Source organism: Apus apus, chromosome 1, assembly GCF_020740795.1.
Source record: "Apus apus isolate bApuApu2 chromosome 1, bApuApu2.pri.cur, whole genome shotgun sequence".
In the NCBI taxonomy this organism is placed as follows: domain Eukaryota; kingdom Metazoa; phylum Chordata; class Aves; order Apodiformes; family Apodidae; genus Apus; species Apus apus.
The window spans coordinates 198,662,888-198,685,970 of NC_067282.1; the positions used below are offsets into that span (position 1 = coordinate 198,662,888).

The 23,083-nt window shown below is 41.2% G+C and overlaps 1 protein-coding gene across 4 annotated transcripts in view; it reads left to right on the forward strand.

The window, feature by feature from the left end:
• Positions 1-23,083, forward strand: part of FAM107B (family with sequence similarity 107 member B) — a 128,497-nt gene that overhangs the window by 96,970 nt on the left and 8,444 nt on the right. The gene's annotated exons all lie outside the window — the stretch shown is intronic.

Sequence of the window (23,083 nt, forward strand, 5' to 3'; positions counted from 1 at the left end):
GAACATGATGGGTACAACATCTCCAATATGGGTCATGGGAAGAGTCATGTGTTTGTCACATGAGAGATAGTCTCTCTGTCACTTGTACAGAAAGGAACAGAGCCACTACAGATGCTCTGTGTCCACTGTTTTACCCTTTTCTTGTTGATTATGTGATGTACTGAGCATTCTTAATCCTGAGGGCCAAATTGTTCAGTTTTAGTTTTATGTTTCATGGCTTCTAAGACAACACTTTGCAGATCTCCATCTCATTAATGCTTTTGTTCAGAGTGATGATCCAAGCAGGAGTATTAATAATAGAATTTCACATTGTTGCTTTTGATTTGAGAACTGCATGAAGAATGGTGTCAAATTAAAATACTTAGTGTTTTGTGTGTTGCTCTTTGTAGTCTGAACGCTTTTTGTGACAAGTGACATTAATTTCCATACAATTCTGGAAGAAAGAAATCGGATATCTGTTTCTAATTGCTACTGGTTAGGAATGTGATATGTGTGTAATGCAGGATAGATTGATTAGACTCATTATGACATGAAATGAAAATGTCAGACCACAAAAATAAGCAATAGAGTTGTTGCATTTTTTTATTACACTTTTGCCTTGTGTTTTGCATAATTGAAAAAGGATCATACACACAAAAAAAATAACCTTGTGCTGAAAAAAACACAACATCAGAGAAGAAAAAAGCCCTCTCAATTATTGGAGTAAACTGAGTCCCAGGAGATTGAGGCTTATGATTTGTCTGAATAATTGCATGCAGAGAACTATGAGGGGGGAAAAAATAGAAGAAATATGTATTCTGGTTTACAATTTCAATGAGGATACTGGGTTGCATCTCTTTACAAGCACAAGATTGTTTTCAGGACTGTGGCAGAAGCAATGGAAAAATTTTCAAACCGATCCTAATGATGGTATGTCTGGAAGCTGTGGAAGGAAACAAATGTTCTTATTAGTGCATTATTTTCTTTAAATAATCTGCAGTGCCTCGTTACAAGAATTGATGCCTTGCTTTAATAATTTAGGATCTGATGTCCAGACCCTTCTCCCTTTACCTTACCACAGAAACACCATCAGTAGTTCTGGTAGTTCTGAATCATTCTGTGTTGGTGAGAATCGTCCAAGTACTATTTTTGCAAAATGGCATGTTTAATGACTTTCCCTGCCAGTCCCCCCTTTCCTCCCTCCACAGACTCCATCTCTGGACTTGTGCCCTGGGAGGTTTGAGAGGCAGCAGAGCTGGGAGCTCTCTACTCTGGGGGACTCTCTTCTGAGCCTTGACTTTCTGGCAGGAAAGCAGAGAGGGGAGAATTAGTACCTGCACCCCTGCCATTGCAAGGGGACTTTGTCACAAGCTTGTAAAAGCTGGAGGATGGAAAGAAAAGAAGCTTGGTCAGAGCAAGGCTGGAGAGAATAGTGCTGTCTGGGAACAGAGTGGCCTCTTCTGTATGGCAGCAGGCGGGTACATATGCCCTCTGTCTCCCAGTGCCTGTCATGGAAAGGATGGCCTTGATGAGAGCACTGCAGATTTTCCCATGACCTCTGTGGTCTCCTCCAGATGTGCTAAAAATATCTCCTAATGGAGATCTGTTGAACAGATTTTTTTGTTTCTCATATGTTTGACTCTTGCTCTAGAAAAAATCATAAATGCTACCTGTTTGTGTCTTCTGCTGTCCCCTCACCAGCAAAGGCTCAGCCCTGTATCCATGTAGGAGCTAGCCAGCCAGTTAGATGTTTTGTATATTTATTAGCAGTAAAGACCAACACCTGGGGCTTAAAACTAGATGAACACTTGTTTTGGACTAAGAACAAGAATGAAAGATTTTTGGTTCAAAAACTTCTGAGGAAGGAGATGTCAGGGGTGTGTAAGGTGTGCTGCAGCTCGCTCTGGGGCAAGGAAGAGGTGAGCGGCCTCTTGAAGTTCCTTCCAGCCCCATTTTCTGTGATTCTGCAAAAACGTGGTTACAATGGTTGCTAGCTGTGCAAATTACTGTAGATAAATTGTTTTCAGTAACTTGTGTGTGTTTCCTGGCTGTTTTAATCATCTCAGTTGATGCACTGTTTCGTGGGAGAAGTGTTGCAAGAACATCCATGCAGGTCTGCAGCATCATGCCACTGTGTATGGAGGTTAACTGAGGCCATTGCCCTTGCCAGCACTTCTGGATGTGCCACTCCATGGAGAACTGTAGTATTAATAATCGTACACATTCCCTAAGTGAGTCAGTTAAGTTGAGGAAGATTAATGGAGTTTAGTAGACTAGCTCCAGCTTGTGCCAGCTGAGACTCTAACCTGGTGCTTCTTATAGTTTATTTAATCTGATTGTGTGATCACAATGTAAAAATTTTTAATCGCTTGAATGCAGGGGTCTGATTCTCTAAGTATATCTCTAATTTCTGTGCACCTCAATTCTTGGTATCCACGTTAAGCTGCATATAAAGTGGCCTTTATTTAAGACTACAGACAGGTATTTAAAAAAACCAAAACATAACCACAAAAAAACCTCCCAAAATGACCACAATCCAATCTCTACACTCCCCCAAAATAACCCTCAAAATGAAAGAATAAAAAAACAACAATACTGATAACCTCCCCCCTCTCCCCAGTCCAGACTGCAAGAATATAAGGTTGATCACCTGGAAACAGAGTATTCTAAAACATTGTATTCAAATTTTCCACCTATTTAATCCTGGGAAGTATCCATTCCAATATATTTTTAAACAAGTGCTCTGGGAACATCAGTGAAAACGTTTCAAGTATTTCCTCACAGACCTATTTTTGCAGAATTTATTCTGAAACTCATCTCTGTTGAAAAACATCTCTGGGCCAGATTTATCCCTGGAGTAATTTTCCTTGATTTTTAATAGCATTGCAGGAAGGGTGAATTTGGCTTGTGTTTTAATTTATAACACAGGAAATATGTACAGCTACAGCACATCTTTGCCCGGAGTATGGTACACAAGAGGGAAACATGCATGATTCTATCAGTACTTTGTTAATTTAATTATAACAGCAGATGCAGCATTTAATCCATTTGACTTTTTTTATTGAGTTACGAAGTCATACTGAAAGAATATTTTTACTTTCCCCAGCTACAGCACTGAGTGAAACGCCTCACATCTTCTTGAAATCTTAAGCAGCTTTGCAACTTCCTTGCTCTCTGCATCAATAATCTGATATTTTTTGCTGAAAGCACTTTATTTTGAAACGGAGATGTAAATGTGTCTTCCTTTCTAATTGTACCAACACCTATTTCCTTCTGTGTTCATGCAAAAAAATACCACAAAAGAGACCTTCTTCCTCTTCTCCTTGTGGTTTTTTTTCTTATTTATTTTCTTCCCTCCCCCCTTCGTTTTTAGGTTAGAACATGTTCAAAGTTAATTTAAAAACAGAGCTCTCTCAGAGACACAATTTAGGTTCAGTGGCATTTGGTATATGTTCAAGAAAGTGCTTCCATTAAAGGCATTTCTCAAATTGAAAGCCAGAGTAGTGAACTAGTAAATGCTACTTGTGTTTGGTGGCCTGGAAATAACAAAAATACTTTCATTGGTATTTCCAGTGGTGCAATTTATTGTGCCTTCAAACAGAAATCTCTGCCTCTTGCTTAACCAGGACACACAGAAATGCAACATTTCCAGCTGTGGAAGCTGAGCCTGGTGGTGGTACATGGCCACGTCTCAGCTTAGGGAGAGCAGTAATTCTGCTCCAGGGCTTCCTTTACTCCTGTGGGTGTCTTGGATCCAGGAAGGATCTGTCACCTTGGTGTGGCATCTCTCTTGACACTGGATGTTGAATGCTTTTGTTGATCAGTTTAAGCACTCTCAAACACATGTTTATCCCATCTGAATAGAAATGTGATCAGTCATAAAATCACAGAAGGGTTTGAATTGGAAGGAGACTTTAAAGTTCTTTTAGTCCAACACACCTGCAGTGGGCAGGGACATCTTTAACTAGATCATGCTGCTCAATGCCCCATCCAACCTGACTTTGAACTCTTCTCTGGGCAACTCGTCCCAGTGTTTAACACCCTCACAGTAAAGATCTTCTTCCTTATGTCCAATCTAAACCTACCCTCTTACAGTTTAAAACTGTTTCCCCTTGTCCTGTCACTACAAGCCCTCGTAAAAAAGTCTTCCTCCATCTTTCTCAGAAGCCTCCTTTGTGTATTGAAAGGTTTCAGTAAGGTCTCTCTGGAGCCTTCTCTTCCTCAGAATGAGCAACCCCAACTCCTTCAGCCTATCCTCACAGGGTAAGTGTTCCAGCCCTCTGATCATTGTCATGGTCCTCCTCTGGATCTGCCCCAACAGGTAATTTCCGAGAGGTGCTGTTCCCTTTTTTCAGTACAGAAAAAGCCTAGATTGTCTTAGACCATCCGGAAGGACCCATTTAGCCTGGTTGCATATCTTTTACATGTCACTGCTAGATGGATTGTCCCACTTAGTGACTGTGGTTTTGTTCCAGCCATGCCCTGCTCCCAGAGTTCTGCTAGCCACTTCCATGCCAGAAGGTGAGCATTTCTGGCCCAGTTTAAATTCCTGGGGAGAAGGGGGGCACGTGCATCCTCTGAGCAGTCAGTACTGAAGATCCACTGGGCTTTGCAGGGACTTCAGCCACTGATGGTGTTGCTCAACTCTTTGGGATTCTACATACAGGACTAAAAAAATAGTTTTCACTGTGTAGCATGTACTGCTTAGTATGTTCATATAGTGATTGATAAATTCTTGCTCCTCATTGGATTTCAGATGAAGCCTCATATGTGTTAGACTTTGTGACCCTTCCCTCCATTCTTTTTAACAGTTTGGCTTCCAGATGTGAAAGCACTTTCTGCTCTTCAGAATTCCCAGTCATTGGGACTTTCCACAGTTTGCATAATGGTTTAGTCACCTTCCTTCATGAGGAGGAAGGGGGCTGTTCACCTGCATGTAGCAGGCAGGAAAGGATCTTCCTCAGTCCTGCTTCCTTCACACTGTAGATTGCAGGATCACATTCCTCTGATTCTTTAGATGATTAGGTCATAGTGACAACATTAATGGCACTTGCAATCATTTTGTTATCTAGATAATTAATCTACAAGGTATTGCACACAATGCAATGAATAATACAGGAAATTATTAAACTGCCTATTTTCCTAAGGCTCTGCGTTAGACAGTATGTGAAGCTAGAAGTAACTGGCATACTGGAGATATTGCAGAAAGCAGTGGCAGGTTTGGTTTGTTCAATATTACTGTAGTTTATAAAATTTGGGCTGGAATTTCTAACTGTTCTCATTTTTGAAGGCACCTTTCCCACTGGTATTACAAAGCAGTTTGGGAGCCCAGGCTCCCTGGATAACCCCACTGGAAGAAGACAAGTGTTTCTAGAAGCTGTTTGAGAATTATGATATTTGACATTAGTGTTCAGCATAGGTGCTTCAATTTGCCCTCAGGGTAACCATGCTACTGCTATAACGAGCTTGCTTTCCCGTTTTAGCTACAGCAATTAAAAGCCTAAAGGTAAGTGAGATGAATGCTTCTATAAATATATATTTTAAATCAAGCCATTGTTTATAATTAGATAATAATCACAATGGTATAAACAAGAGTTAGAGTGGGATATATAAAAGTCTTAAGTGAGACAGAGACAAGTGGCTGATGTCTTCAGTTTTGGCTGGGGTCTTGAGTAAGATTAATAGCAGGTGTTTATGGCTGAGCTACATTGATTTATCTGATGTAAAGAAGGGAAAAATAAGACTTGAGAATCTGGATGAAGTTCTTGTTCCCTTGGCCTTCCATGTGTCTGCCATACTAATTTAACATACTGCCTCCTTCTGCCTCTCAAGTCACTTGCTGAAGTAAAGCAGCTGTCCCATGGGAGTTTCTTGGGAAGGGATATTTAAAAGACACATTTCAAGGCTTTCTCTACAATGGATATCAGCACCCTCTAGCCATAGAAATACCCCCTGGAGGAGATAAAGAACTCCAAAATGGTACATAAATCTCTTTCCCCCCAATAAGATCCTGTGCTGTAGCCTGTACAAACTTTTCCATTTTTACTCTACTGGAAGCAACTAACAAATTTGTTCATCTCCCTACTCGTGAGACTGGTACTTTCTAATGGTGGACAGGCACATTTGCTGGCATGCACTCTTGTAAACCCACTGCTGCTGACTTGCAAAGTTCATCCATTGCCTTCAAACTTTTAATGGTTTTATTGTCTTTTTTTTTAATCGCTGTGTGAATTTAACTAAACATTGTTTTCCTGGAAGCCTGGGGTTTTGAGTGGTAGTAAATGTTTATTTTGAATAGCAGCCATAGGAAAACACCAAGCACAGTAGGATGCGGATAAAACTTAATTTGCAGACATATACTTCCTGAAAAAAAGTCTGCACCCCTGTACAACCACAAAGACTTATTGTTTGTTTAACCAGACCCTGAGATGTGTGTTTAATTAGGTGTGTTTGTGAGAGGGAAATATCTCTTGAAAGGAGGTGTTTAACCCAAAACTGTGGAGTTGTTAGCTTAGCTCTGCACAAGATGCTGCCATGTTGGTGGACTCCCTGACTTGTCACCCTGCTCAAAGACACACAATATTGCGTCTCATGCAGCCCAACTTTACAGCACACAGGTTAGTAGTGCTGGTAAGGATGGAGATGAAGATGGCAACTCCCATATTTTTTATCTGGAAGTTCTAAACAGTTACCTAAAACACAAGTGGGATGCTACCTTTGTGTGAAAGACAAGCTGAGGATCATGTCTCTTTGAAGGGATGCAGCATTGACTGAGGTAAAAGGTAAAATTTCATAAAGTTCTCCTATTCTGTAAGCCCCAAGGAAGATATAGGATATTACATGGGGATAATGATTCAGCCCGCTGCATAGACTGCAAGCCTGTGGCACATAATGACTCTCTCAAGTGTGTGTGGATAGTGACATTGCTCTTATTTTGGTAAAACAAATGTATAGCATGAGGTCTAATGAAACTCAAATAATAATGATTAAAATCTTGTAATTTCAGCCCTTTGTAACTCCTTCCCCATTGTCTGCATATATTAACAAAGATGAAGGAGCTGGGGTTTTCTTTCTGAGAGTATATATCCCCAATAGAGATATTTCACTTTTCCACCTGCACTTTTTAGTCTTATCTTAAAATGTTTTTAAGGTTTCTAACCTTTTCCTACAAGCTCTACTGCTTAGTCTGTAGGGTTGGAGTGGTACGATTCTCTGCACTGGCTTACAATGTTTATGCTGGCACAGCTGTTCCCACTCTGGAATAACATTGCTGGATAACTGACATAGATAGAGTTGTGTGCTGATTTTCACTAGTATGTTGCACGGACACAAGTGGCATGATCCCAGCTGACTCTGTCTGTCTCTTCTGGGGGTTTTACTTCCTTGGAGGGCCCTTTTGCTCAGGCAGAGGCAGGACGAGCTGAACACTGCTATAAAGTTTCTCAAGTATGGCTGGTTTTGGGACTGGAGCAAGCTATTGTCTGCTGGGAAGATCCTTAAGACACACCATGTGGTTGAGCTAACATCATGTTCGAACCATGTTAAAGCATTTACCAATTGTAGCTTTGTGCCATTGGTACTTGTGATGTTGCTGCTCTCAGCAGTGCCAGAAAGGTATAGGTGAGAGAACAAGAAGTTTTAATGACAAATCTGTGCAGGGGAAGGCTCCTGGATTACTTTTGATAGCCTGTTTGCTTTCAAGGTTGTTGTCTGGCAGTAGAAATGTTGTGTTTGTTGTGCTTCTGTGCAGTTTTTCCAATTGCTTTTTTGGGATTACTGTTAAAGCAGGTGGGCCAATATCCTCTGTGCACGCCGGCTGCTGGGTTCAGTGTAGTTGGTACAAATCCTGTGTCTATAACCTCATATATGTCAATGATATGAAAAAAAGCTATAGCTGACTTGTTAACATTCACATGAAAGGATGACTTAACATCCTCTTGATGAAACCCAACTTAACTGTAGCCAACATTTGCTGTAATCTTAAACACTAATGTATATGCTAAACTCAGGCTGATGTAGTGGCTGAAGATGCAGTGTTTGCACCCTGCTGAGCACTGAAACTGTTAAGGAGTACATGCTGTTTTCAAGAGGATAGATTTTGATAAATGGGTCTCTGTCTTATTACTAACATGCTCCAGAACGTGCTGTATTCACCAGTGGGATGGGAAAGCCCTCAGGCTCCCAGCTCTTATTTTGAGCTTTTCAGTGTGGATCTTAGTCTTGAAGTCATTGCTGAGAACATGTTTACTAGTGCAGCTTACAAAAGCATGTGTTTAATGTGTCTTTTTTGTTGTTGTTGAAATGATAAATCCATAGACAAATAGAAAAAAGAAAACACTAGGGACCTTGGTAAAAACTTGGGAAGGAAGAAATTAATAAAAATAGGCCCTTGGAGAGAAATTGGTGTCTGTCCTTCAGGCATAAGACTCGTAAATCTGTGGCATTTCTTTTATAACATCAAGAAGTCACAGCCTCTGTGTTACTAACTCTTAACATCTTTTCAACGTTTTCTTTGGTATATCTGTTAATCTGGAACTTTTTAGCTTATTTTAAACATAATCAATTTCAATTTAATTTTCTAAACTTCATTCAGCAAATTGCCTATTTGGATTTTGCATCTTGATTCTAAACCAAGCGTTTGTTCAGTCCTAAGAAAAGAGTGCTTAACATGAAATAGCTCAGAAACTTTTGACAAAACACTGCCCATGATAGAACAAAGCAGAGTGTTGTTGTAATTTATGATGTTTCTTACTGATCTGCTCACCCAAAAACGCTTGACTTGCTCTCTCAGCATTTGGTATCCTACATGTTGTCTTGCGCTGACAACCACAGCATATTCCAGATTAATTTAAGCCTCAGTGACTTGCTCAGCATCACAAGTTCAATTTTTGGTAGAGCTAAGAATACAGACTCTCTCTTATGTCGTGACTCAGTTCCTCACTGTAATTACTGAGCAGCTTTCCTGCTGAGTGAACGAATGAGTCTCTGTTGTGACCAAACCCCTTATAATGAACAGGTCCCACTTTATGTTTTCCTGAATTCCCCTTACTCAGTCATTTTTATTTTGCAATTTTAAGACATAATCAGTTGGGAAATACGGCAAAGCAGTACTGTCTAATTAAACAAAAAAAAGCAGATGTTAATTTTCAGCTTTGACAATCTAGAGTTCTCCACTACTTGTTAAGTAAGCAGGTTGAGAAAGTGATTGTGTTGTAAGATGATGGACAAGCTGTGATGGATGTAGGAACTTGAACAATTTGGGTTAAAATGTTTGAAAGTGTTATGGAAGGCTGGTTTGTTTTACACAGATTTATAAGACTAGTAACAGGTCAAGAATTTACACTAAAGGAAAGGAGCTTCTGTCTCTCTTTATTGATAAAAATGGTGCTTACAATTGGGCACCACATTCCTGTAGTGAGGCACAACCCGAGGAATCAAGAATGCATGAGATGCTTACACAGATACCTATTTCCCTTTCACCCTCATTGCAAAAACAGTTCCTTTCCTTCTAGTAAGTCCATAACGTCTTTGTAGTTTACACAGTCATGGAGAAAACTAGTTAGAAAACTAGTAATTAATGTAGTTAATAGGAAACAAAATGAGCAGTGCTCACTGGGATGTGACACAGTGCATTGTGTTCACTGGAGTGCCAAGTATTCACCTGTGACCGTTACTTGTAGTGTCTTCTGATTGTAAACCAGAAGTATGCTTCTTAAAAAGCATGGAGGTCATGAAGTCTTGTTGGAATTTTAATTACAATATTTCTGGATTTGTGGGTTGTTTTTTTTTTCAATAGCCCATGTAGTTATTGAAGGAGATCAGGAAGAGGGGCTTGTAGAAACACCACTTGCCATTTCTTCCTTCTACAAACATCTGAGATAGTAAGATGATATCCTGTTAGGGACAGAGTATGGTGACATTTTTAAGGAGTCCTTTATTGTCAACATATAAAGTTTGTTGGCCTGAAAGTTTTCCTCTTTGGTTACAAGGCCCAGCAGGTGCTGTGAGTCCCCCGAGTTGTGTTCAGCAAAGGCACAAAGGACAGGGCTGGCTTCAGGTGTGAGGAGGTGCAGCTGGCAATTGGCAGTTATGGTTCTGTATCAATAGGTATTCACCTGTTCACCTGGATTTGTGCAAGGCATTTGACACTGTCCCACGTGACATCCTGGTCTCCAAACTGACAAGGCATGGATTTGACAGATGGACCACTCAGTGGATAAGAGATTGGCTGGATGGCCACACCCAGAGAGTTGTGGTCAATGGTTCAATGTCCAAATGGAGACAGGTGAGGAGTGGTGTCCCTCAGGGGTCAGTATTGGGACCAGTGCTGTTTAACATCTTTGTGGAGACATGGACAGTGGGACTGAGTGTATTCTCAGCAGGTCTGCTGATGATACCAAGCTGTGTGGTGTGGTTGACACCCAAGAGGGAAGGGATGCTCTCCAGAGGGACCTTGACAGGCTGGAGAGGTGGGCCCATGCCAGCCTCATGAAGTTCAACAGGACCAAGTGCAGGGTCCTGCACCTGGGTCGGTGCAACCCCAGGCACAAATACAGGCTGGGGGAAGAATGGCTGGAGAGCAGTCCTGAGGAGAAGGACTTGGGAGTGATAGTTGATGAGAAGCTTGACATGAGCCACTGGTGTGAGCTGGAGCCCAGAGAGCAACTGCATCCTGGGCTGCATCAAAAGAAGTGTGGCCAGCAGGGCCAAGGAGGTGATTCTGCCCCTCTACTCTGCTCTGGTGAGACCCCACCTGGAGTACTCTGTACAGTTCTGGTGTCCTCAGCACAAGAAAGATACAGACCTGTTGAAGAGGGTCCAGAGAAGGGCCACCAAGATGATTAAAGGCCTGGAGCAGCTCTGCTCTGGAAACAGGCTGAGAGAGTTGGGGCTGTTCAGCCTAGAGAAGAGAAGGCTCCAGGGAGACCTTACAGCACCTTCCAGTACTTGAAGGGGCTACAGGAAAGCTGGGGAGGGGCTTTTCATCAGAGAAGATATTGATAGGACAAGGGGTCATGGTTTTAAACTGAGAGAGAGGAGATTCAGGTTAGATATTAGGAAGAAATTCTTCACTATAAGGGTGGTGAGGAACTGGAATGGGTTGCCCGAGGAGGTTGTTGATGCCCCATCCCTGGAGGTTTTTAAGGCCAGGTTGGATGAGGTTTTGTGCCACCTGGTCTTGTGGTAGGGTTTCCTGTTCATGGCAGGAGGGTTGGAACTTGATGATCTTTAAGGTCCCTTCTAACCTTAATAATTCTATGATACTGTGATCGTATTAATTAGGCTGCTGTTTTTAAAACCAGAGCTAGGGGACAGCTTTTCAGTCTGCCTGTTGTAAAGTATGCTGAGTCACCTGTGAAGTGGTGCCAATAAGAGGTCTCCAGGGCTTCTAAGGAGGCTTTTTTTCACTCTTTTCTCTTCAGACTGTCAGCACCTTCTGTCAAAGATGTGGCTTTCTGGTTGTCAATATATGAATGACAAATGGTGTTTTCTTCTGGAAGCTCTGCATGTTGCTTTCTTGGACCTTGACTGGCAGCAGCCAAGCTGTGGCTTGGGATGCAGGTGGCTTGTTTTAACAGTTTTGGTGGAGATCCCTGTAATATCTTTTAGGAATACTGACGTATTTTTGCATGTTCAACTTAATTCTTCAAGTTGAAGTCCAGTTCAGTTTCAGTTCTATATGATAAAAAGCAAGTGAACTGTCCTCTCAAAAGCTCCAGAGAAGGATACAAGGAGCAGAGCTGAGAGGTCCTCCTCACTCTGGTGGCATGGCTGGCCTTCATGAGTGCTTGTGAGGAGGGCAGTCTGAGACTTTTCTCCAGGTTCTCTGTCAGGCAGAAAGGTAACAATTGTAGGAAATTCCTTTCCTGCCACCAGCTCACAAGCTCAACAAACAATCCCTTTGTGAAGAGACTGGGGTCATCCCTCTAGTTTCTTATTTTTCTTTGTTAACTACTTGGAATTTGTTGAGCAGTTCCTTTCTGGAGGGACTAGGGAGTGGTGATCTGTTTCTCCCTTCCTGAACTTCTTCAAGCTTTTCTAAGAAAACCAGAATAGAAGATGACATAGAAAACATAGCAGCAGCAGTCTGGTGTCACCATGCACACCTTAATTTGTTCTGCCAGAGTATAAGCTAAAACTTCCCTTATATACATGCTCAGCTTGTGTGACTTCTTTTGTTTTAGGTGTTGACATTCTGAGTTCTTAATTCCAGGGAGGCTAAAAGCCAAAGGCAACTTGGTTGTGTGAGCAACACATCAATATACTGTTCAGATGGAGGCATATTTCTTTACAAAACAATGCCCTTCCGTCTGAGAAGCGAGGCAGGCTGTGCTACCCTTTTATGTGCACTGCACTGACTGATACTCAGCCCTGCCCTGGTGTCAGAGCTTCCTGATTTATGAGGTTGCCGTAGAAGCTGCTGATTGTAGCTGCTCATAAAGAGCATGTAAAAAGTCACCAGCTTTGATAGGTGTGACCTGATGCCAACTTTCAAAAATATATTGTTTTCTATAAATTCTTGTTTTTCAGTACTAGCATTTCTTCCATCAAACAGTGAGAATAAGATGTTCCTTTAAATACCCTGTGACGTCATGTTCTTTGCAGTGCTCTTGTTAATCACTGTTGCAGTTTAAAAGCTTCGTTTATATCAAGCTTGCCTCTCCTAAACCCATGTGGTATGTGCCCTGCGTGTAAGCATACATCTCCAGGAGGCTTGTTTTGGCTGACATACATTCTTACACCCACTTGTTCCTTTTAAGCTCATTAGGCCATTGTGCCTTTGGTTAAGGTCATGAGTAGGGTGTGGTACAGCCTTCTCTTTAATTTTACTCTACCTCACTTTTGGAAGATCAGGTTGTCAGTGTTACTGGTGTCCTTATTTTTACCTTTTCCTTCAGGTCTCGTTTCCTTGCCTTTGTAGTAGTGTCCTTTTCCACTGAGTTGCAATGAGGAGCCACATACCTAAAATACCTCTCTGCCAGCTGAGAGTGGATGAAACAGGTCTGGGCAAGGAAAGGTGTCTTTTTGTGGACACAGTGCAGGCTGGAATGTGGATGTAGTTGCCCGAGCCAAGGCTAACTCGTTGAGGTGAAGTTTTATTTTTCGTGTGACTAAGCTGGGAGTGTGTTAGCTTGCTATAGCAATATTTTAAAGAAACTTATTTATTTTTGTTTCCTTCCCGCTGTTCCTAAGATACTCCTTGTGTTAAAAAATCAAAATAGAGGCTGGATGCTTGATCTGAGCTGTTTGCTGCAAAAGAGAGACCAAAAAAGCAATCTTTATTAGCACAGATTTTTTTCTTGTAGTTGTTATTTTTTTGTCTGTGTGTGTTTTGGTTTTGTTTTGTTTTGTGTTTTTTCCCCCTCCTGCCTAGGGGCAGGGGTTTCTTCTTAACAAATGAAGGGAACTTGAGTTGTTGGCAGGTAATTGATACATGTCTGCTTGGTCTGAAGAAGCTTTTACATATCTACCTATGAATGTATTTAGGAAGCTGGCAAGCTGCAGGACTGTGTGTTTTTCATTATGTCTGTGTTGTTAAATTTGCTGAAAATGGGCTGCTTTTAAGGGTGGTAGAATTCCTTTTAAGTTGTCATTCAGCTACACCCAGAGGGGAGGGGAGGCGTGACAGCTCAGCAGATCGTGCTGTGCAGGAACTCCAGGCAGGATGCTGCTGTGCCCTAAGGAACAGGCAGAAGTGAAATCTGAAGGTTCAGCAGCCCCACTATTCTCTGCTTGGCAAGACTCGAGGTGTTACAGGGCTCATCCCTGGGAGTGTTCAAGTTGGATGGGGCCCTGAGCAACCCGGTCCAGTGGAAGGTGTCCCTGCTCATGCAGGGGGTTTGAAACTAGATGATCTTTAAGGTCCCTTCCAACTCAAACCATTCTGTGATTCTATGGTATAACTTAGACAGCATGTGAAGTGCTTAGCTCACATGGCCGTATTTTTGCTTCTCTAGCTTTGCTTTCTCTAGCTACTGAATGCATAGTTACCTGATTGGTGCAAAGGTTTTAATCCTTAACACTTACTAATTGCATTTATAGAGGTATACATTTTTAAATTAGAGGGATAATTATGACCCTGTAATTTGGTCTCTGTGCAATCGAACCATTCCTGATTTCCTACCACAAATATTTTTAGTAAATCTAGTTTTCCCCTTGCTTTAAAAGTATATACCTTATTTTAGGAACTGAAACTTGTCATATCATTGTCAAGTTTGTTGTTCACAGGACAGTAAGGCTGCTCATTTAAAAAAAATTAAAAATGGACTGAGCTTCTATGACTGTCTCAATATAGAGCATGTTCTCCAGTACTTAGATGTTACTGCTTTCCATTTGCTTTTTCACATCCTATTTTATTTAGAAATAGGAAAACAGTGTTTGCTGTGCCAGTCATGTTTATATGGATGCCAAGTAACCTGCCTCTTCTTTTGCTCTAAAATTTTGTCAAATGTATCAAAGGAAATTTTACCCTTTTTTGGCTTGTATCTGGCATAGACTTCTGCCTGGTTAAATATTTACCAGAGTCCTTCATCATCATTATTAGCATTATAGCATCCAGAAGCGTATTTCTGTTCAGGGAGTGTGACCTGCACTCTGGTTCCTGGATCTTGCTTGGCCTCACTGGGACACACTTTACTCTCTCACCTTGCTCACCTGATCTTGGTAACAAAATACAAAACAAGTGCAGAAAGAACCACTATCGACATATTTCTGTCTTGCCTGGAAGAATCTTGGTGAAGTCTTAGAAACTAGAGTTTAAAAGTGTTCAGGGTTCTCCTGTCTCCTCTTAAGCATCTCAAGTCAAGCTCTTGCTCTGTTTTTACTCTCCAGATTTGTAAGGTGTTGCTGGCTGTTCTGCATTTTCCCCTCTCCCTCAGAAATGCACCTCTTTAGTGTTAAACCTTTTGTATTTGAAGAATCACTATCCTCTAATGCTGATGTTTTCAGAAATAGGATGACTTAGAAGTAAGACTTTCTGCTAAAATGTTGTGGGATTTAGTTTGTTTGCTCTTAAGTTTAGTGGTTTCGTATATAAACGTAGATTTGGGTCAGTCTTCCTCCTTCATCCCTTCTACTCTGTTGTTCCTGTCTGTATGAACTCCTTTACCACTGGGTGACACTGTTTGATAGTTCTTAACATTTACAACAGTGAAGCCCTGAAGACACTGTCCTCTGGCTCTTTGGACTTCTGATTTCGAATCGAGGCTGGGTTTTTGTAGGAAGTCCCATATTTTCCTGTAGTTAAATTTGATTGAACCAAACCTGACATGATTTTTAATTTAGTGGTCAAAACTGACTGGTCTATAACACTACTTCTGCACTATAGCTTCAGGGTGTATAAACTGATCTTACTTCCTTTTCTAATCATAAAATCTCTTTAAAACCCACACAATTTCAGAATCACATGTTGACCCATGTATTAATAAATTGCTAATTACCTTTTGGGATTAATCTAGTTTCAAACTGTGCTGTGGAGTGCATTTCCTAGGAGGCATAATTTCAGTTATCTTCTCCTGAAAGTCATGTTTACTGCAATGTAATAATTATCTGTGTAATGTATTGGTGAAAGCCATGAATATATTCAGTTGCATGCCTTTGCCAGTCACAATTTATTCCTTTCAAATCAATGTTATTAAATGAGATGAAGGGGAGAGAGAGTGTGAACACCACATGCTCTTGTTCTGCAGGAAGAAAGCAATATAGTTACTGTGGGCCTTTTCAATGAGAGGTGTCCAAAACACTGGGTCTTCTCCTTGCCATCAGAATGGCTTTCCACATCCCAAACATTATCTAGGGATTTCAGTATTCACAAGGTCCTGAGCAAAATTAGTATGGAAAATATGGAGTCCTTAATAAACATGCAGGACTTTCTGGGATGAGAAATTATGTAAGATGCATAGTCTGGTGTATTTGCTGTTAGTCTCAGACTGGAATCCGTAGTGGGCTGAGCATCAACCAGGTTTGAGGGAGGATGGGCACTGTTCACAGTGAGCTACTCTTCATCCTGTGTCATTCTGTCTATTCCTGTGCCTGTATTAAAATTTAAATGCTAGGGAGTCTGTTGCAGGGAAAGTCTGTATCTGAGTTTTTCCTGCATGTGACAAAAAGGGGGTCTAATTACTGCCTATGTTGGTGAATGAAGGTCTCCATCTACTCCTTCTCTCCCAGTACCCTTACACCACCACTTGTGTGGCGACCTCCTGTTTCAGTAGGAAAGGAGAGGCATTGTCTTTCTCTTTTCTTCCACTTCTAATAATTGCACAGTTGCATTGATACCTCTTCAGCATTTTAAGTGAGCAGGAAAAGAAATGCAACTATGTAGAGCTGGTGCTTTCAAAGCTGATAGCAGAGAGCTTCGTTGCAGATCTTGCAACCTGAGGGAAAATTCCTTTGGATTAATACAAAGTCCTGTTCATTTGGCCTAGCGATTTTAGTGGAAGATGAGGCTATCTCAAGATTTATATCTTTCTGCATCTCTTTTCCAAGTAGGCTTAGAGACCAAGAGAGACCAGCCATTCTGTCCTCATCAGCATTGCTCTTGAGCCCTCAGCCTCTGGGGGAGATCTAGGCTCTTCCCTTAGCACCCAAAAATTGAACTTCAAAGCAGAGGAACAAAGGCTGCCTGGTGGTGTTTGAATTGCATGAGAGCCGTAAGCAGCTCTTTGCATTTGAGAGGATTGTATCAGTGTGGAGCACTGCCCCAGATCTGGTTTTCTGTCTCCCTTTAGGTGCCAGTGCCAATGCAAACATCTTTAAAATTATTGTTTTTCTTCTGGTTTCACATCTAGTGGATCTTTTGTCTGTGCATTGTTGACTTTATGCTATCAGCAATACTTAAGGGAAGAAAATGAGCATTAACTGTATTTCCTTGAGATTTTGAGTGGTTTAGTTCATTTTAGTATCCTCTGAAGTGACAACAGGAGCAGGTTCAGTAGCCTGAAAGCCCTGCTTCTTTCCAGATCCTTGACATCCCTGAGGTAGCTCTGGGATGTAACACCCTTGTTTCCAGTAGGTGAGCATCACCCTTGTTTCCAGTAGCAATCGACATGGTCTGTCAGTCTTTTGGCAGCCATGCAACTAAATGAGGCCATGAACTGATGATACGCAGTTGTAAGGGAGGTGCTGTGAGTTAAACTGTTCTGGCATAGAATGAACAAAAGTTTTTCATCCTTACTATTTTTTTTTCTTTTTTCTGCTGGGATCTGAAGATTTTAACGTGCATGGCAAGAAGCAGGGAGCTTGGCCTTGCAGAAGCTCATGGTGGTTTCTAAGATGCTCTTCTCTTGTATGTGCATGGACTGGGGCACACAGGGATGAAATAACTTGCCTAGGTAATCAAGGCAAGGCTGGAGCCATAAAAAAAGCCAGATGCCTGCCAAAGGGTTTAAAAGTCCAGTGGTCTTAATTTTGTTTGAAGAGTAGCAATGTAGTAAGTAATCTGGTAAGAGGATGATATTTGATGAGCGATCCCCATGGCACAGGAGGTACACCCTGCCTTAAACATGTTTGATTTTGAGGCAGGTGTAGACACTCTCCACCTAGAAGCAAAACACTTATAGCTGGGAAGCGACAGCCTTTTTGATCAAAGTGTGAGGAGCTGGGAGGAACTGCATCCACCAGGACCCCTCCAGTCCTTCCCTTTCCCTCTGCAGACAGTCTGACCGTATTTTGTCATGATACAAACCCCATCATCCCTTTCAGCCATGAAAGGTGGTGTGAGTAAGAGCCAAACTCCTCGGACAGGACCTGGCTTGAGCATCTTGGTTGGGAAGAGTATTTTGTATTCTGTTTTCAGGTACTCTTACTTTGAATTAAAGGGTGAACTGAGGGAAGGTGTTAATGATGGCTGAAATAATGGATTAATCAAGTAAACTTTTCTCATCAAGTGCCTCTTCTTGCACTGAGGAGCATATAGATAAAAAATGATAGCAGTGGTGAGCTTTCATGTGCAAACAGTGCTGAGATGGTGCTTGGAAAGCACAGTCTGCATTTAAGTAGCTCTTTAGCTTTCCACCCGAACGAGGCAGTGCTGGTCGTGTAACATCTGAGCAGAAACATGCTGAAGAATTCTTATTCCAATTCCTCTCACAATCCAAAGGGGGAGAGTAAAACCATATTTCTTCTCCAAGAATGCCTCTGGGTTACTTGTAACAAACTGCAACTCTACGTAGTAGTTTAAAGAGCTGAAAATGTAAGTCTTAAAAAATAGCTTTTGATGGTTTATGGAACAGCTCAGAACAGATGTTGAAGCATGCAGTGGTATGCAGTGTTTGAGTAATGCTTCTGTGGAAGATATTAATTCAAGAATTTATTAAAGCAAAAGGGAAATAATGTGAATTTAGCCCTAATTTATCTTTTGGATCCTGAGCTAGTCTGTTATGTTTATGTTCATCAGTATTTTTAGGCATTTATTTATCTACTTTTTAAGGGGTTTCAACTCTACCTCTGCTTGCACAGCTGGAAATAATTGTGGGAAACATTTGAAGGATGAAAATGCCGTATATATGTATAATAATATAAATACATGGTGTCTCACAGAATTTGATTTTTATATTCAGATTCCATGTGTAGAGGGTGATTTTTGGTATGAGGAATACCAGATAGAAAATAAATGCAATTCCCTGAATACCATAGAAACATGAGGGGGTTTTTCACATGAACTTCCCTCCCTTGAGGAAGCCATGGGAGCCCTGTTGTAGCAAAAGCTCTGCCAGCTGCTGAATCCTTAACCTGACGTTAAGATCTACTTTGAATCTGTTAAAAACACTAGTAGCTTTGTGTAGCCCTCTTTGCACACGTGTTTCCAGTGTTACTACCATTAAGGGACTTTTGCTGAAAAAAAACCCTTAACATTAACATTAGAAGTAAATGTGTCTGTTGGAAATGTTCCCCCAAATGTAACTATTATGTTTCTGCCACACCCCTGTTTGATTGTATCTGTTCAGCGTGGTCAACTTGCAGGGTCTTTCCTTTTCTCCCTGAATTTACTTGTGCTCCAAGGAAAATAAATGGGAGAACTGCAAGTATTTGCAAGTCACCATTTCGTCTTGGCTCTCCAAGGCTGAGGTACCAGTATGGTACTCCTTGATTGCTTTAAGAGCATCTTTGTATCTGAAAACATTAAACTTGTTTCTGGGAGGATACTTTTTAATTGTTATTTATTTTTATTATTATTTGGTCTTTACTTATTTTTGTAGAGAAGCATTTTCTTTGACTAGTGGGATACTGAAATTGCTTTGCCTTTCTGTTTGAGGAGATAAATTTCCTCTCCTGTGCAGGATCCCAAATTTATTCTTTTGGATGGAAATCTGCATGTACATAAGAAGTCATGGACAAAGTCTGTGAAAGTTACTGAGGCAGGACAAGATAGGGGAGATAAATGCTTCTGGGTTGCCTGTGCAGCAAATGCACAGGGGACACACCTGCCCAATTAGTAGGTGTATTAAATTTGAGCCAAGCTCAGCTAAAACATCCCCCAAATCTGAATCTCTTTCCTGTTTTGGAGCAAGGTAACAGGGTAACACAAAAATGGATTGTGCATTCTCAGTTGCTCATGTAACAGCAGATGGTTGAAAGGAGCCTCTTAGATGCTCTTAAGGCAGCACATTTCTGCTAAGTGATTATTTGGATTATTCATTTCACATTGTTGCACCTAGTGATGATCTGAAAGCAGCTTTATGGGCTGTAATTTTTGTGGTGATGAGCACTAGAGACTCGTGGAATTAATATTGTTTTAATTGTTACTGCTTGAACATTGATTAAACTTTGGTTAAGGACTTTTAAAGGATTCTATCATTGAGCTTGACTGGTTTATTGGTGTGAGCCTGAATCGTAGAATGAAACTCTGGGGCTACACTGCCAGCTCTGTTTTTGTCTGCCGTTGCATGGTGATCCTTTTGTGTCTCAGTTTACTTTTTGTGTGAAACTTGCCTGTGCTTTTGTAAATGTTTGCTTTGAAAGGGAGTGGGTAAAAATCACACTATCTCAATTGTATTGTTTGTGGCTAGCATTATGCAATGAATTTGCAGGACTGGGTTGGTGGCCTCCAGCCAGACTGAGGTTTGCAAAAGGTGTGAGAGGGTTCACTGAGTGGAAACTGGGTGCCTTGTTTTGCTGGTTCCATTTGGAAATCCTAGCTGAAGTAATTTACTGCTTAATCACCCACCTAAAGTGTCTTCAGTTCCCAAGGGAGTTTTATTCATTCAAGTTTGATGGTAGTAGAGTTCATGTTACATTAGGAAACCATGATTCCTGACCTCTTGAGTTGAATAGGTCTTTTAAAATAAGAGATGGGACAAAAGAAAGAAGAATAAATAGACTTAATTTTAAGGGCTTGCTGGAAGCAAACCTGCATGCTGCAAATATGACATCAAACTTTCTGAGAAATTATTTAATTGTTTTTAAGGGGTTCATGTTAGAAAAACTGTACATTGTTTATGACAGACAGTTGAAGGGTAATTCTGTGGTTTAAATTTTCACCTAAGCATACAGAAGACTTGTCTTGAAGAAGCAGCAGGTAATTTTTTCAGGTTTACTTTAATGGAGAGCTGCCAGTGATAAATGCCTTCTAGAAGACTCTCAGCCCTGGCAGACCAAGAGAATTGATAGAGAACTACAGAAAAACAAATATTGACAGAGCAGGTTTATTTTGGGTGGAGGCTGGATGTGTTTGAGTTGTTTTAGTTGTGATAAGCCTGATGTGAACACTGAGGAATAATGGATTTCTATGACCTCATAAAAAAAACAAAACAAAACAAAACAAACCCACAATAACTGTAGCTAGTTTATTCATTGTCTATGGTAAAGAGAATAGACTTGTACATACTTTTTATCCACAGTGAGGTGCTAATTGGTATGTGCAGTTTGGGTTTTTATGGGGCTTGAGTTTTTTTTTAAATGGTGTTCAATTAGACAGCAAGGGATTTGAGATAAGATCTCAGCAAAGGGCCACCAAGATGAACTGGGGGCTGGGGCACAGGTGCTGTGATGGAGGCTGAGGGATCTGGGCTGGGTTAGCCTGGAGCAGAGGCAGGATTGGGGGAACCTAACAGCAGCCCCCCATGCCTGGAGCAACTTACTGAGAAGATGGAGCCAGGCTCTTCACCATGGTGCATGGCTGGAGGGTGAGAGGCAATGGGTGTGAGTTGAAACAAGAGGTTTGTATGGGTGTAAGGGAAAACTTCACCATAAAGGCAGGTGAGCAGGGTTGCCCAGAGAGGCTGTGCAGCACTGGAAGACTGGGTAAAGTCCTGAGCAACTAACTTGAGTTACATCTGTTCTCAACAGAAGATTGGAATGGAAATTTTCCAGGTTTCTCCTGACCTCAATTTTCCAATAGTCCTGTGTATTTCACACATGTGATAATACCTGGTTGCTTGATTGAAGCAAGAAGGACTATGAAGGGGTGTTGGGAGAGGTATTTCTGTTGCATGATCAACAGGTTTATGTACAGCAATATACTTACATAGTTGTGAACTGTGGGCAATTTTTGTATTAGTTTCAGAGGTCCCTTTGAGAACTAGCACCCCCACAGAGTTTAAAAATGCTGCACGTAAACTTGCCTTGAAAAACTAATGCAGGGGCCACTGTGTGAGTGGCTCACTCTGGCAAGCTGTTTCTCATTGGATTTGCTCCACAGAAACTTGCTGTGTGAGATGTAATACTATTAAAACACGATTCACATCATCCGTTCAAACATAGAAGTTGAAAGGGTTGTGCCAGATCCACTGGACACATTCAAATCCAGAGTGGCTTCCCTACATCTGCTGAAAACTTCGTGCTGTCTTGTTACATCTTCATCTGTAAGTGCACATGCAGCCCAAGCAGGGTGGTGGTGGCACTGTTCAATAGTAACCTACTGAAGTGTTAGTGGAAATCTCCACTGTATCAAGTGGATTTTGAGTCAGACCTCAGCAACAGGGTGGGATTCCTAATGAAAGAAAGTGGTTTAGGGGTTAAACTGAGACTGAATTCAGATAGGTTTTACAGCCTGTGGAGTGAGAGAGGGAGGAAAGGGCTGGTAACAGTGGCATTTAAATTAAAGCACATGTTCAGCTTTTACTGGAAAGTTCGCAGCAAATCCCAGTGATTCTCTGATTTGTCTCCCAGCCCCAGACCATGCAGTGTGCAGCATTCAGCTGTTCTGCCAGTCAGGCTAATGGGAGGTCTCTGGTCTTTTCTTTCATGTCCCATTGATTCATTTCTGTAAACCCACATGCTGTGAGATTATTTTTTGGGGGTCTGTTTGAGGGGCCTGTGCTCCAGCAAACGGGTAATTGCAGATACTGTGGGTTGGTTTCCACAACAGTGAATGGAGGCAGAACTGCTCTGAATGTGCTTTGTTGTGGATGCTGAACTTTGTGGCTGAGGCATTTTAATGGAAGGGGGCATAAATTGCCACAAATAAATTATTTGTAAACTGTCATTTATTTGTCAACTGTTGATTAAAAGTGTTGTGATTTGGTGTATAGATAGGTTTTCTATAGCAAGATAGGAAAATGCCACATTTCCAGATGCTATAAATCATCAAGACTTGAGATCAGTGGATTTTTTTGGAATTTCACTGAGTGAAATATGACCTTTAAGAAGCAACCTCACCCAACTTTTCCTCCTCTACCTTTCCACTCAGAAATCTGTCCCCATCCCAACAACTGCAGATCTGACAGTGTCCACATGGAAGCTTTTGCTCTGTGTTTTCCTCATAGCTGGCTTGATACTGATGGCAGAAAATGAGGCTCTGCATAAGTTTGGAGCACATTTGTAGTATTTAATATAGTTAGTATTTAGAATGTCTTTAGGTTCTCCATATTGCTGATCTAAAAACACTTCATCTGAGTAGTCTTATTGAAATCAACAGTGCTCTTTAACCTAAATTATTATTATTTGTCTAGTTGTTCTTAAAAGGAATGGGAATCTGTGTCTTCAAGTCAGTGGATGAAGGATGTTGGAGAGGATGTTATTGTGAAATTGCTGACTGTTTAAAAAGATGCTACTGATGCTCTGAGAGCCTTTGCTTACTACAGACAAAACTAATCTAGGAAAAGCTTCAGTATTACCAATGTAATGTAATATACTGCCTTTATGTTTTAATACATCTGTAAAA